At 38.3% G+C, this 15799-nt stretch overlaps 1 protein-coding gene across 10 annotated transcripts in view; it reads left to right on the top strand.

Annotated features, from left to right (window-relative positions):
• The first annotated feature begins 2564 nt into the window (after positions 1–2564).
• The window catches only part of LOC144018051 (uncharacterized), a 267738-nt gene continuing 254503 nt past the window's right edge, over positions 2565–15799 (top strand). For all 10 annotated transcript variants that reach the window (XM_077520152.1, XM_077520147.1, XM_077520146.1 and 7 more), the window contains exons 1-2: positions 2565–2871; positions 3414–3530. The gene's annotated coding sequence lies outside the window, so the exon portion shown is untranslated. The remainder of the gene's footprint in view (positions 2872–3413; positions 3531–15799) is intronic.

Raw genomic sequence — 15799 nt, 5'->3', positions numbered from 1 at the left:
TTTATACGTTGTTGGGAGCAAATGAGTTGATTAGTATTTTCCTCTATTTTACCCCAAGGAAAGGAGAAGACCAAGTCAAAATGCCAGGGGCCGATGTTTTGTTGCCAGTCCAGCCTTGATTAAAGGTGATGGTTTAAGTGGCTAATTAGGGAGGTTAACAGTTACAACTAAGAACCCTGTTGATTTTTAAGAAACGTAATACTGAAGATTTGTGGGAGATGAAGCAAAATTTTGAACATTCTGGTGGGATCGCATGATAAGAATGGGGAACAGGTTCTTTTCACGTTGGTCATGTACTGAGCACCTTTTCGAGTTGTGGTTTAGTTAGGGTTGGTTGTTCTCACATATTTTTCTCTTAGCACAGTCAGAATCCCCCAACTATCAAGGTTTTCAACGACTCGCAGGGTAGTTTCCATTTGATCTGACTTATTTATAACAGAAGTTAAAGCAAGTGTTTATGGGAAATGTGGTAAACATCTATCGACCGCTGTTGCCGACCCTTTAAAGAAACACAAAAGAAGTACCCCGCTGTTACAAAGCGATTCCGGTCCTGCGTGATGTTCTCTTTTCCTCTAATCTTAAAAAAGCGGAAAAGAAGTACTCCGACCGTGTGTATGAGACGGGAAGTAGAAGGGGGGCAAAAAAAAAAAAAAATCAAGTAAATTGGAACATTTCATCAGAAAATAAAGTCCAAAGAAAGCCTTGTAACACCCGCACGCTCGTGATTTAAAAGCTGGCAGTGTAAAGAAACAACAAGGCGGACGGACCGCTCGTGTTGAATCGGTTGTAAGAAGGCTGGTGGCAGGTTTATGCATCATCTAACAGCAGGATAAGCGGCCCTGTAGCTTTCCATTTCCTACGCTGCTCTTCACTTACTCACCAACTTTCTTTTTTTATGTCTCTCTCTCACTGCTATAAATGTCAGTTTGCTGTCTCCCCGTGTACTACACGCGCACACGCAAAAGCCTTTTAACACTTGACTCACTGTGCTAGCCTTATAGTTATAAAAATCGAAATAAACCGAATATATATATATATATATATATATATATATATATATATATATATATATATATATATATATATATATATATATATATATATATATATATATATATATATCCTCTTGTTAGTCATTATAACCGCCACTTTGCACAATGGAAATAGACCCAAAATAATCCATAGACTGAAATAAAACCGTTGCAGTGTAAATTTGCGCAGGGGGAAGGCGAGACAAAATGTTGGTATTTTCGCAAACCTCTGCAAGCTGATGGCACATTTTAAATTTTTTTTTTTTTTTTTTTTTTTGCGCCACTGTGGGCATGAACACAGCCGACTACAAACATTTCCAAAGTAAATACATTTAAAAAAAAAAAAAAAGTGAATAAATACACTTTGCTGTCTATCCTTTTACCACAACATATGAAAATTGACTTTTTACCAACTTGATTCAACATGCCATTAAAAAAAAAAAAAGCATCAAAAACCTTATCACTCACCCCGAGCAGCACAAGGAAATGTCGGTCGCAGAACGAATCTTTCATACCTCCAAGTTGTTGCCTACGAGGACATTTTTTTTTTTTTTTATCAGTTTGACATTATGAAGTGTTAACAGGAGAGTCAGAGCCTTTAAGTGCTGTGCTACATAAAATGGAGGACGACTCAAAGGCTGCTGGCCACTTAACGTACACCTTCAAAGTTCTCTCATGTTATTGGTTTGGATTTTGAAGCAATTTTTCCCCCGTTGGAAACAATGAAAATAGAAGTTGAAGTACATTCTGGCGTGATTTTGAAACCTTTATTAACTCCATAAGCGACAGTATGATGTGTCATAATGAAAAAAAACAAAACAATTAATTGAAATAATATACCTTGTGAAATGAGGGGTTAAAAGTGATTGAGATGAACGACACAAATAAGTACTGCTGCCACACGTTAAAAAAATAAAAAAATAAAAAAATAAAAAAATATGTGTGTGCGTTGAAGCCCACTAAAGGCGCACGCACAATTTTTGTGTGCCACACTCAGTAATGGATAACATCAGAAGCTTTTGTTATTTATGAGAATGCTGAGAATCAGATAAAGGCCAACAAAGTCTAATCTCCTGGCAAGATTAGCGGGGAGGCAAGACCGCAACCACGCTCAGAAATAGAAATCAAAAAGAAGAAAAAAAAATGACAACAAAAAATAAAATAGTAAGGCGGGGGAAATTGCATCATATCTAATCTCCTCTGCTCATAGAAAAGTAAATAGGAAGTGTGATGAGTTGTACTGTAACACAATATTACTATTCTGATTAATTATAAAAAGCTTTTCTTCCCTATGAAAAGGATTAAAGCACGATGATGTAACCCTTTCAGTACTGTCAATCTGACTTTTCCAACCGAGCCCTTCTGCTTAACTCTTATTGTAAATGGTGGCGGTTAACTTGCAAGAGTCACATTAACCACATTACGTGTGTGTACTGTCATCTTTTCTTTTCTTTTCTTTTCTTTTCTTTTCTTTTCTTTTCTTTTTCTTTTCTTTTTTTCTTTTTTTTTAACTCCTGGATTGTTTCTAGTCTGTCTGTTTCTACTGTGGCAGTTGGGTTTTATTTTTTCGTTATTTTTGAGTTGTGTTAAACGTCCTCATTCCAAGATTGATTCTTTGATTGACTATGAAGCGTTTTGCCCATTATGGGCTATTTATATTTGACATTGACTCAGCAGATGGGTTGTTTTGCTTCATTCGTCCTGATGATGTCATCACATCGAGACTTCTATCCACGCAATCAACTTGACGTGTTCCAGTCTCCACACCTGCCCACTGTGGCCAGTCCAGGCTCTGTGAGGCTGCAAATTACCACCTGGAGAACATTTCCTTCGTGGAGAGGTAAATTAATGATTTCTTAAATATATATTACATGCCGTTTATAATTCACATTGTCGGTATTGTGTTACTGTACTGAAGTCGTATCATTTTGTCGAGGCTCATTTGGCTAACAACTGAGCTAGCCGTTCTTCTTGGACTTTTGCTGAATCAATTATGAAACGTGTTCACGATAGCTCATAAGCTGTGTTTATGTTCATTTTTCAGCTTGCCACTCAAGCTAAGTAGCTGGTTTGGTTTGTTATCTTACCAGCCAATTTGCCAGCCAGTTAGCTTGCTAGCTAGCCACATTGTTAGCCATTTTAACGCAGGCAAATTGGGGACACAGTTTCTTAATATAAAGGTAGCACAGTTTACATGTACATTACGTAAGTAAAATCTCTCATATGCTCTATCACATAAATGTAACAGTGAAGTAAATTCATTCATAGATTTTGGCACCACTCACTCACTCTGGGTTTTAGGTTTTATTTTAGTTGGCTACAGAATGACAAAATCACAGGTATGACATTCCATAACTTATTGATACCTGCGCCTTGCTGCAGATGAAGCTGGGGAACTCGCACCGAGACAGCTGCCAGCCTTGCTTCTGCCTGAAGTGTAAGAAAATGGCAAGACACAGTATTCAAGAAGGCAGCTTGGTCTACATTGACAGCATGCATGTAAGTCTCCAGCACATTTAACTCAACTTTTAATAAAGTGCTGTACATAAAATTAAAATCGGGGGGAAAAATACAGCTAAAACAATCTATTAAATTAACAAAAGCAGTAAAAGCAATTTAAGCACTAAAACAACTCGGTCTCCTGCTGAGTCGAAAGGCATAGAATAAACACACACTGGTTTGTTGTAAACAGGCATAAAACAATAAAATAGATGAAAGTAAATGGCTGTTTTACAATCTTACAATACATCCACTGTAAAATGAGGTTGACAAGTTTTTATTTTAACCAATTTCAACCTGATTATATCTTTTGTTTTTGTCATTCATGATTGTTTTCATTTGAATCGACATATTTTGCAGAGTTACTGTTTTATTTAGGCTGTCATTTTGTCAAACCACGTAAAGAAAATATAATTTATTTTTTTTGGATGGTTCTATCTTGCTGTCGATCATATTTGACTTTACTTTAATTCCACTTGAAACATGATAATTCAATAATTCAGCCACAGTAACAGTCGATTCATGACATAAACAGTATACCAGACATATAGCAGTACCACATTCACATGATGTCATCTTTAGTCGCCGTCTCCATAAAATGACATTTTTAAAGAGCGATGATTTCTTTTCTGCAATAATTTCTATCGCCTACCACCTTGCTTCAATGTTGTTCTCCTCATCCCGTCAGTTATCTAAAATATAAACAGACAAACGAGGAAGTGGAATGTTAGAAGTGAAAAAATGACATTGGACTTTTGTGTTTTGGGTATGACGTTTGTTTGTATTTATTGCCACGTCATATTCCAAAGTCAGGTCTCTGCTTGATTTGGATTATTTGTAGTCCTTCCTTCAATTTCTATTGACCACCACTTACCAGTACCAATATTGTATGACTGACATGCGACTTTTCATATCAGTTCCGTAAAAAGAACAGCATGAGCCCGAGAAAGTGATAAAGCAGGCCACAACAACTCGGTCCACTCCATGGGAGCAAACTTTCTTTCCTCAACTAGAGCGCACCTGATCATATTGTTTACCGTGATGTTTCTATTTCTCTCGCAAAGATCAAAGTGGACCAAATTAGACATCGCAAACAAGTGATGAATTCCAACGTGAAGGTTAGCTAGCTTGAATAAGTTCAATCGTAATGAGGGATAAAGAACAGTCAAGGGGGTTTATTTGGGAATTCTGCAGGGATGTTGTTATTGTGAGGAAAAGGTAAGAAAGGGGTTTTGTTGACGTGAATCGGTACGCAGGTTTTTTAATTTATTATCTGGCGGAGGCTAATGAACCTGTTTCATTGCACGCTAACATTGTTGAACACACGGCGAGTTTGGCGAATTGTAGGACATTTATATTTGCAAACAACAATCAAACGTAAAGCTGTAAGCCCGGACGAGCCGATCTTCGCACCTTTTTTTTTTTTTTTTTTTTTTTTTTTGCTGCAAATGATCACCTGCGATAGATGTTAGGGGTGGGAACCTCTGAGCACCTCACGATATGATATGGCTTACGATCAGGATTATCTCACGATATTACGATACCACGATTATCGATATATTGCTCAGGTAATAAATCCACAATAATCTACATAATAATAATAATAATAATAATAATAATGATGATATTATTACTACTACTACTACTAATAATAATATATATAAATAATACATGAAAATAAAAAATAATAAAATACGTAAATAAAAATAATAATTCATAAAATACTACTACCCCTCGACCCTTGTGAGGAATAAGCGGTCAGGAAAATGGATGGATGGATACTACTACTACTACTACTACTAAGAGTACTACTACTAATACTACTACTAATCCTAAAATACTAATAAATATGAATACACTATATATATATATATATATATATGTATGTATATGTATATATATATATATATATATATATATATATATATATATATATATGTATGTATGTATGTATATATATATATATATATATTAGGGGTGTGAATTGCCTAGTACCTGACGATTCGATTCGTATCACGATTCACAGGTCACGATTCGATTCGATACCGATTAATCCCGATACGAATGTTCACGATTCGATACCGATTAATCCCGATACGAATTTATAAGTCGATTGTTGCGATTTTTTTCATTCATATTTAGAAAATACTAATCAGTAAGCTTGTAGAATGTAAGATTTATATGAAAATGTATTATTTATTTATCTGAAATTTCAGTCTTATAGAGGTTGTAATCTGTTTCATGTTTGAACAGCATTAAAATAAAAATATTAAGGCTTAATGTGCCGTTCATATAACATTCTTCCATGCTCAAGGTGTGAATCCTAAAAAAAAAAAAATAAAAAATCGATTCTGCCGATTATTGAATTGATTCGAGAATCGCGCGATGTAGTATCGCGATATATCGCCGAATCGATTTTTTTTAACACCCCTAATATATATATATATATATATATATATATATATATATATATATATATGGATATGGATATGGATATGGATTCTGTGTTAATCTAATACAGGACCCCTAAAATATGACTAATAACACTTTCCTATCAATGTTGTCTGCCCTGCGTTTGTCCCACTTTTGCATCATCTGGAGCCAGAAAGAGACAAAAAAAGCTCTTAAAATATAAAAACAGCCTCGTTGCTGGAGGCCAACATGACACATTGAGGCTGTGACTGACATCAAACTATTGAGAGATGTAAAAAAAAACAATTGAGAGATGTTTGTTTAATGATCACGTGGCTGACACATTTGCACAACGGCAGTGAGATTTTTTTTTTTTGAGGAACTTTTTGTGGCGTTCGACACCTTCAAGAGTTAAAAAAAAACAAAAAAACACAAATACAGGGCGGACAAAATGTCGACAAGACAGGGTTTGATCATGAACAGTCCCATGATATTTTATTAACTTAGCCACTAAATCATCATTATTCATTTTTATTTTCTATTAAGCTGTCATTAAATAAGTGCTCATTTGATTTCTTGTAAATATATATCCTTTGTATTTACTCTTGATCTTCGTTCGAGCTTTGCTATCTAATGGAAGTTGCTCGGTCCACTCCACGACGTTTATCGAGACCCATTTACCCGATGAGGTGAAGACGATCAATACAAAATCATAATTAGGAGGAAGAGGTGCTTTGATATCCTCCTCGAGTCTATGTGCAACTCAATGACGTTTTAAGCAGCAGCCGTGCGTTTCTTTGACCAATACTTACTGATGCTTTCAACAGGAAAAAAAAATGAGAACATGCAAATGAATACTTCTCCAATTGTCACATTTAATCATTCAAGCTAATTACTTAAGCGAGAATTAAGGCGAGATGAATCATGTTTCATTATTTCGAGTCGAGGCGGTGACAAGAGTGTTACTAATTACCGTTTTTCTTTTCGGCCGGATTTAATCATTAAAGCTAATTACTTGAGCCACAAAAAGACCTCGGACGGTTTACACTAATACACTCATTTATTTTACAATAAAAAGACCAGAAAATGTAATGGAGAAAAAAAAGAAGCCTTTTACTTTGAACATTAAAAAAAAATAGTACTGTTTGTCAATTAAAAAAAAGTTTGAAAAAATAATCTTGGAAATACCCTAAAATGAAAGTTAATGAGAGAGGCATTGAAATTCTTTTCACACAGAAAGTCATTATCAACATCATCAACTCAACAGCATCATCATTATTATTATTGTCGCAGTATTTGGGTTTCATGATTGTAGGTGAGCAAAGCATGATGGCAAATGAAACTAATTTAGCATCATTTGGAGTTTTTTTGTTTTTTTGTTTTTTGTTTTTTTTAAATCACCCCCAAAATCGAATTCAATTACAGTTTGTAACTTATTTCACCCTCTAATGGGTAATTATGCATAACAACAACCAAAATGATTGCTTTGATATTATGTGGTTGTAATCTGCACAGAACCCTTGGGTGTCTTGAAAGACACTAAACAAACCAAATTCGTCAAATGTATCATTACTATTTGTATTGTTATTCTTTGTAATAATAATAATAATAATAATAATGAATTATAATTATTTATTATTATTATTATATATTTTTTTCGTATTATATATATTTTTTTGCTATTCTTTATAATTATAATAATGAAAATATTTATTTATTTTTCCCAAAGCGGGCGACAAGAGACCGAGCTCAACGCACTGCTCAGTAAAATGCACCATTTCTGGTCCGTCATTTTATTAATTTCATATTCACTGCCACCGTTGTTGAGGCAGTTAAGTTGGCGCCAAACCTGTTGCTGGATTGAAGCTGAAAACGGAGTCCTGTCTGGTATTTTTTGCCTGTTGATGATCGTTGAAGCAAACACTCGGACACGTGAGGAATTCAGTGAGGATATGGACAATGAACGGACATTCTGGTCCACCATCCATCCGGTGACTCTGGAGGGGGAACACGACTCGGAAGGTTTTGAGCAGACTTGTCCAATCCAGATCCAAAAAGCAAAACCAAACTGTGGCAGGGTTTTTTTTACATTCTAGACCTGAATTTGACCTCTGATTTTGAGTCAGGGGGAGAATAATTTCTACTTCCTAAGATCTTAATTCCACGAGATGCCTTCCTACGAGGAAGCAGCGTATGAGGAAATCTGACTAGCGCTCTCATATTCCTAGTCAGTTTGATGACTGACGTCAAACGTCACAATGTTTTATTGAAACGCATCTTAAAAAGACGCGACCATTCCTGAGATGATATTTCACAAGATGGCCACCGGGAGCGGGATCTAAAGGCACCCCCGGTGAGCTGGCAAATGGCAGGAAGCTGCTGCGCTGCCGCACAGCGGGCGAGCTGGGACCAAACCGGCGGATGAATCTTTCATTCTGTTAAACAGGAAGACGAAACATACGAGGCCGACTAATACAGCAGATGTACAATTCCTCTCCTGCGCGGCTTTCATCATGCTTCCCGCGCGTAACCAGGAAATACAAGGGAGCTTTTGATGAGGGCGACTTTGCCTCAAAGCGACCAGTCCCAGTCCGCCAGCCGCCGTGCCGTAACATTCAAACGTGACGCAAAAGTGATGACTTGCAGAAAGTGTTGACGGGGTTACGCGTTCATATGAGCAGAGAGGTTGTAGTTGAGGTTCAATTATTAGCCTACTCACACCTAATGATCTCCCCGGGAGACATCCACAACATCCTCCTCGCTGCTCTGCACCTTTTTTAAAAGTCTTCTCAGCCCATTTTCCACCCCCTTGAATTTGTTTTGTCCCTTTGTCATGTTTATTGTTAGTGTTGTGGGCTTCTTCATACAGTAAAAGTCACCAAATTTTGCAGGCGTGTTCATCTCGAGTCCGACTTCCAACCATCTTCGAATGCAGCATAATTCAAGCTTAAACACTGAAATGTGACGCGCCTGATGGCGAGCCGACCTGCTCGATGGACGTCCGTTGCTGGGAGTAACAACACAACTTTAAATAACTTTAAAATTGCGCGATTAATGAAAAAGGAGATGTGACAGACGTATCACGGGCGGCGTAAAGTTGAAACGACGTAGGGTCGCGTACGACGTAACTCGATGACTCCCTGTATACTGAAGACATTTGGGTTTCAGATCAAAAGTTGAAGATGAGACAAATATTGGGGCTTCAGAATTTGTTTGAATCAGTTGGCTGAATCCAGGGACACCGTCAGCGGAAATTTCATTTGGTGCTCTCAACCATCGATAATTTACATACACTCACAAAAAAAATCAAATTTTTAACATTTAATTTAAAATATAGCATGTCACACAATTTAATATCTAAAATGTTCTTCATTTTATGTCCGTTTTGTTACATGATGCCAATCAGCCAGAGGAGAGATTTGGTATTATCATTTAGAGTAATATTAATCGAGCATTTGCTTTAAATTTTTTGATCTGTTTGCTGTTCCGTGTTCAGGGTTAGTTGTGAAGTTGTTGTAAATATGTGCAGCTTCCCCACTTGAAAGAGAAGAACATTTTGTCTGGCTTTCTTTCAATGATCATGGAACATTTTTTTTCTCTGTTTTTATTTTAGCTTTCAGTAATTTGACATTTAATCAAGACGTTCCATTCCTTACATTAGTCAGGGGCAATCAGGCGCATCAAGTGCATTTGCTTTTGAATTAGATTAAGGACTTTGAGAAAAAATCTACAAATATAACACAAGAAAATATGTTATTGTAAATAAGTGTGAGTACCGGTAAAGTTCTATAACAGCCTTAGATTTACTGTTTCACTTTTCTCTACAGCAAGTGAGACTGTCACTGTTGTGTGACATTTTTAATTTACCATAAATAATTTTTGTATTTACATGATTTTATTTGCCTCTAATATGGAATAATTTTTTTTTTTACCCCAAAAAAATTATTTCAAATTTTCTTACTCAGTCATGAAAACATGTATTTATTTTCACATAGGCCTACCATTTAACTCGCAACTACCACCATCACAAATGTAAGACTATTCAGTAACTAATCTGAGCATCCATCCATCCATCCATCCATCCATCCATCCATCCATCCATCCATTTTCTTAGCCGCCTTTCCTCACAAGGGTCGCAGAGGTGCTGGAGCCTATCCCAGCTGGCTACGGGGGCAGTAGGCGGGGAACACCCTGAACTGGTTGCCAGCCAATCCAGGGCCTAACCTGAGCAATGAAGCGTTAATTCCATGCAGGTGTTGGACAGTGCATAAACCGCTACTCTTCCTGGGCAGGAACGCTCATTCCAAATTGGAATCAAATGGGCCAATAGTTAAAATTCTGCACAAGAGGAATATAAAAATGCTTATATTGAGTGGACAGCGATTTGTTTTTGACTGCATATAATTATGATTTTATAAAGTGAATCATCAAACTTAAGTTGTTGTTTTTTTCCAGGCCTCAGCAACACTTACTAGTTTATGTTCGCAGGGTAGTCATAACAAACACGCGCTTCTGCCTATTTTCCCTTTCAGACAACATGCATATGCATTTGTGAGTGAATGGTTTGTTGTGAAAATGTCTGAATACATTAATAAACTGAAACTCTTGGTTTTGACTGAACAAAAGACTAGAAGTAAGTCCTCTGCATACAAAGCCTCTAAAGCAAACTCATAAAATTTGAAAATGACAAAAAAAAATAAAATAAAAATATGCAAAAGAAGACACGGCATTAACTCTAAATTAAAGCCTGGCCTTAATGGCTGCCACTTTGTCCTGCAGGCTGACTTTGTCCCGACATTAATAACGGCAACATAACAGAGACGGAGCGTAGTATTTTGTCTTAATAATCACTCTTTTCTTTAACGACACGGCAGAATATTAATATCCATCTTGGCGCTGGCTCTCTTTGTGTAATTAAATGCAAGCAAAGCTGGCCTGCGTTTCACTTTAGTGTGTTGCATTTTTGTCAGCAGGTTTGCCATAATGCGCCTATCTGAATTTCAAATGATGAATGAAAATCCAGTGCTTAGCGGAGTCATTCCATTAAAGGGCCACATTATGGAAATAAAGACAAAAACCTACATAGTGTAATTCAATTGTCTGTGTTTCCCTTCTCATTGGAGCCGCCACGCATGAGGCCATCCCGCCAATTTACTAATATTTAAGTGCCTCCTCTTCCCTGAAAACCGCATTACTCCGCGCATAATCAAACATTTGCACCCTGGCGCTTGCTTGGGAGTGTGTTTGGGTTTTACAGCTCAATTTATTCAACAACTCAACCACTGTCCTAAATTAAATGTGCACGTTTGACAAGATTTTGTGGGAAGTAAACCTCTTTATTCCTGTTGCGTCTGATCTTGTTGAGTTATTAGTTTCTCGTTTTATGGCGAGCCATCAAACTTTGCCGTCATGCTACGCCCACAAACAAGGATGAAAATTCAAATGGTTCATAATTTAGCATTGTCCATCTATGCACTACGACTGGTTGAAATGTATTACAAATTGAACCAAAATCGAAAGAACAAGTTGGTCGTTGAAAAACATCCCAGAAATGGCCAAATTCACACACACACACAAGCACACAAAGACAAAAGCTCACGCGTTTTGTAATTTTGCGTTGTCCACTTCAGTACATTCAACTTCAAATTTGGTTGAACTAAGACCGACTCTCGAGGACAAGCATCCGTTTGACACTATGAGAAAGGCCTGTTTGGCTCATGTGCCAACAAGAAAAACGAGTACAAAATCTCCAGAAAGATAAGGCTGAAAGATCCTCTTAAGGACGACGAGACCTCCATTCCTTGAAGGATGATTGAGTCTTCACAATGGACTTTTTCCTATAAGGACTTAAAGCGCTCCAAAGAATGAGATTCTGCTGAGCTCTCAAAAAGAGACAGCAAAGAAAGAAAGCACTTTCATGGAGTAACAATGAGGCTTTTTTTTGTTTTGTTTTTTTGTGTCTGGTTTCCTTTACTGCGGACGCACCTTCATGAAATATCTGTAAAGAGACAAGATGGTGCGTTGACACAGGATTATGGCAATACGGAGATGGTTCTTGTCACAGTGACTCTTACCCTCTCTGTTGAATGTTTGGTGGATTTCAGACCACGAACCCTTGTTGTTGTTTTTTTTTTTTTTTGAACGATTTCTGACATCAGATGTCGGAGATCCAAGCAGATCTTCAATTCTATGCAATGATTGCCAAATACAAGTACAATTAAACCTAAAAGGTTGAACACAAACAGTCCAGCAGTCGAACAAAATCTGTCGGACAAGTTTGTCTATGAATGACACCCTCGAAATGGGCAACGTTATCATAAAATTGCATGTCAATTTATTAGTTTTGTGTTTTATGGCAAGTAATCAACATTTTCCACAAAGCTCTACACACATAAATACACTAAGTCAAATGTTCACTATTTAGTGTCAGCCATCTGTCTATTACACATTGTTCAGCAATCAGGACAAATTCTCTTGGACATGTTAGTCGTTGAACGATCCCTGGAAATGACCAAAATGACATGATTCATTCAACTGTACTTCCAAGAAAGAAACCTAATAATTTAAAGAAAAGGTTGGAGGAATCAGTGATTTTCTTTTTTTCCTCAGACTTGAATCAGTGACAAGTAAGCTTTGTTATCCACCAGTAATGTTTCCCTAACAAGATGAAACGCCTTGTCAACGGGGGGACAATACCAGCTAACAGGTGAAGGGAACAAAAAAAAAAAAAGATTAGTGTTGTTTTCCCTTGCGATGCGGCATGAATTTAAAGCCCTCCACTGACGTGGCCAGCCTACGTTCTTCTAAACATAGTCACTCTTGCTGCTGGAATCTGTCAGTCAGAAGAGGAATGTGGGGGCTTTAAAAACTCCCCTGGCAGACATTTGACTGATGGAGGAGGCGGAAGTCAAGCATCCAACGGCGAGTGCTTGGGCGGCGTAAAAGTAGCGGTCCCGACGCAATGAAGGCCTCTCACTCAGGAACAAGTGTAGGACATGGGCATCATCCTCACAGGACAAATGTGGTGGGGGGACTGGACATTTTTACCCACTTAAGATAGTTAAACGCCTCCCTTAAATAGTTGCCTCACTTCTCAGGAAAAAAACCAAAAAAAACGTAACATTTAGTAACTGATTATCTCACTTATTAGACACTATCGCTGACAGACTGAGCATCACCATCAATTTATAAAAGTGCAACCCTCTGATATTTGCTCTCTGATACTGACCACACGGTCGATAGAGCCCTCCTACAAGTATATGGACTGGGTGCTAATATTACTCCATATTCACAGTTTGGCCATATTAGTCCTAGGGGAGGCTACGTATTGATCAGGTTGACACTGTGCAACATTTGGCCACTGCGCCCGTGTGCACTTTCACCTCTTTCTGCCATGAAACAACAATCCAGTCCAGTTAGTTGCTGGTCCTAACCCTGACATCATCATGTGATGTCATTCAAGAAATATAAATACAAATTATATATGACGAACACACCAACCTTTTCCTCGAAATGATCATAACAGTTTGATGCCATGCTCTGGAATAGGCAGAAACTTTTGTAGATGTTTGTCAAAGTACGAACCCTGATGTTTGCACAAAATGGCTTCTTCAAACCAAAACGGCTGACTTAAATGTATGATTAATGTAGTTTGAAGACCAATACGCAATTATGGAACAACAAAAATAAAAAGTATCAGTATCTAGTTGATTTTATATGCAAAGTGCTGATGTTCTCTAAATACTACACTAAACCTACTTCATGTGGAACCAACCACTTGATTTAAATAATGCATTTTCATTGCCCCTCTTTCGTAAATGCAAATTTCCCACAGGTCAAGGCCAAAGGCCTGAAGGTGTCCTATTAGTACGAGTCCCGTCTCGCCAAGTTTAGTGCATGTTGCGACCTGGCGCTTGTCATTAAGCAGCAGAAAACGAACAGAGTTTAAGCACAGACAGGTCAGTGGCATTGTTACAAACCGTGTATCCTTAAGGTCGAGGCCGTTTCAGGCGACAGGTACAAATAATGCACAAACCATGCCAAACAGTTCTTAAATTAGGTGGTTTTCACGCTATTAATATCGATGGTTGTTGGGCTGAAGATGGTGCACATCCCACCAACTATGTATTGTATTCATACACAGTCACATCTACACCACTGAAGTTATCCGTCTCTCATTTTGGGTTTTCTGACAACGTTATCAAGGATTTAATTCAAAGCTCCAACACGGCGGTGGTACACCTGCTCCCGGATAAAACGGCACATGGGCTCCGGAGAGGGCCAACGCTGATAAATCTTGCACATTTCCTCCGTGATGTGTGAGAGAGAGCCACCGAGGGAAGGCACTTCATCACCTGGAAAGGCCCTCTACCAGCCGCCTTCATGACTTCCCGGCCTCATACGGGAAGAGGAAATGGCACTCGTAATGTTTCCAGGCATGTTTGGTTCGAAGGAAATGGTTTCATCTATCAGTTTCATGGGAGACGGGAGAGAAAGTGGGGACCGTGGATACGGACAAGTGGACTGGAAATCATGGAAGAACTTTTACTTTCTTTGGTGTGGGGATGTTGGGTTTTGTAGCTTGAGGTGCACCCTTAAATTGTTTTTCTGTACGGAATGGTGACTGGAGAATGGCTGCGGAATGGATTTTATTGATTAATTCATCCGCGATTGGCTGGCAATCAGTTGGGATAGGCTCCGGCGCACCCGCGACCCTCCTGTGGATAATCGGCCCAGATAAAGGACGGATGGATTAATTCATTAAGTTCATCCAGCGAGGTTGGTGGGTCAGGGGGATAAAAAAAATGACGACCTAACAACAACCTTTAGGAACCAGAACATTTTTATGTGCACCCCTGGTAATGTAACGATCCATTGACACTGACAGAACAAGACCAATGAGCACTTTAAATAGCTTAAAGAGCAATAGTGACTGATACTGTTTTAGGACTACTATTGCCTCAAGACAAGTAAAGACTAATGTAGTTTTAAAAAAAAATGTATAGTGTAAAAATTGCTTAAAAAAAAGTGGTATAACTGATGTACTGATTAAAGACTAGACTAGAAAGACTAGTTAAAAAAAATGTTAGTCCCACGGTAGGTACTGAGCGATATCTCCAAAAATTTGATGCTGTTAAAGTTGAAATAATACAGTTTAAAGACTAATACATTCTAGTGCTTAAGATAGGTAACGACTGATGTAGTCTAAAGCATACTATAGTTTTAAGATAGATAAAGACTGCTGGGTAGAGTCTAAAGAATAATAAAGACGGAAAAAGCGACCATTCTGTGAGATTTGATGGCGGAAGCGTTTCTTTAGTGTTCATGTTGTCGACAGTTAGCCGTTTGCTGTGCTCCTTGCAAACTTTGCAAACAAATCCAACAAAACATCTTGCTCATTAGGCGACTTTGCTGCGGCAAACTCCAGCAGGGGAAGTCTTTGTCAGGAGTTTTGTTTCTTATTACCCAGAGGGCTTTGCTGCCCCGTGTTTCCTCTGCAGCAAGTCCCCGGGTTACACCGGCGTTATCTCCTCATTGCCTCGCCCCTCCCTCCCGACCAAACGGCACCGCTGGCATTGATTAAAGGTGTGCTAAGAACCTGCTTATGTGTTTAAATTATCTGGGCCCGCTGCTTTGGGCGGAGTGTTTGCGGCGGCGCCTTTGGGGAGAGCATTATTTCTGTGATGGAAATTCTTTGAGGATCGCAGCTTTGCATCCTATTTGGTTGCACCGCCGCCAGAGACGCCACGGGGCTCCAAGGTCATTAGGAATGCATTGATTCATTCTTGAGCTCTGATAGATGGGCTAAAGTTAAGAGAGCAACTGAGAAGTTGCAGAGAAAAAAAAAATCACTGGCA

Source organism: Festucalex cinctus, chromosome 4 (genome assembly GCF_051991245.1).
Source record: "Festucalex cinctus isolate MCC-2025b chromosome 4, RoL_Fcin_1.0, whole genome shotgun sequence".
Classification (NCBI taxonomy): domain Eukaryota; kingdom Metazoa; phylum Chordata; class Actinopteri; order Syngnathiformes; family Syngnathidae; genus Festucalex; species Festucalex cinctus.
Note: the sequence above shows the minus strand (reverse complement) of the source record. Positions and strands in the feature narration are given on the sequence as shown.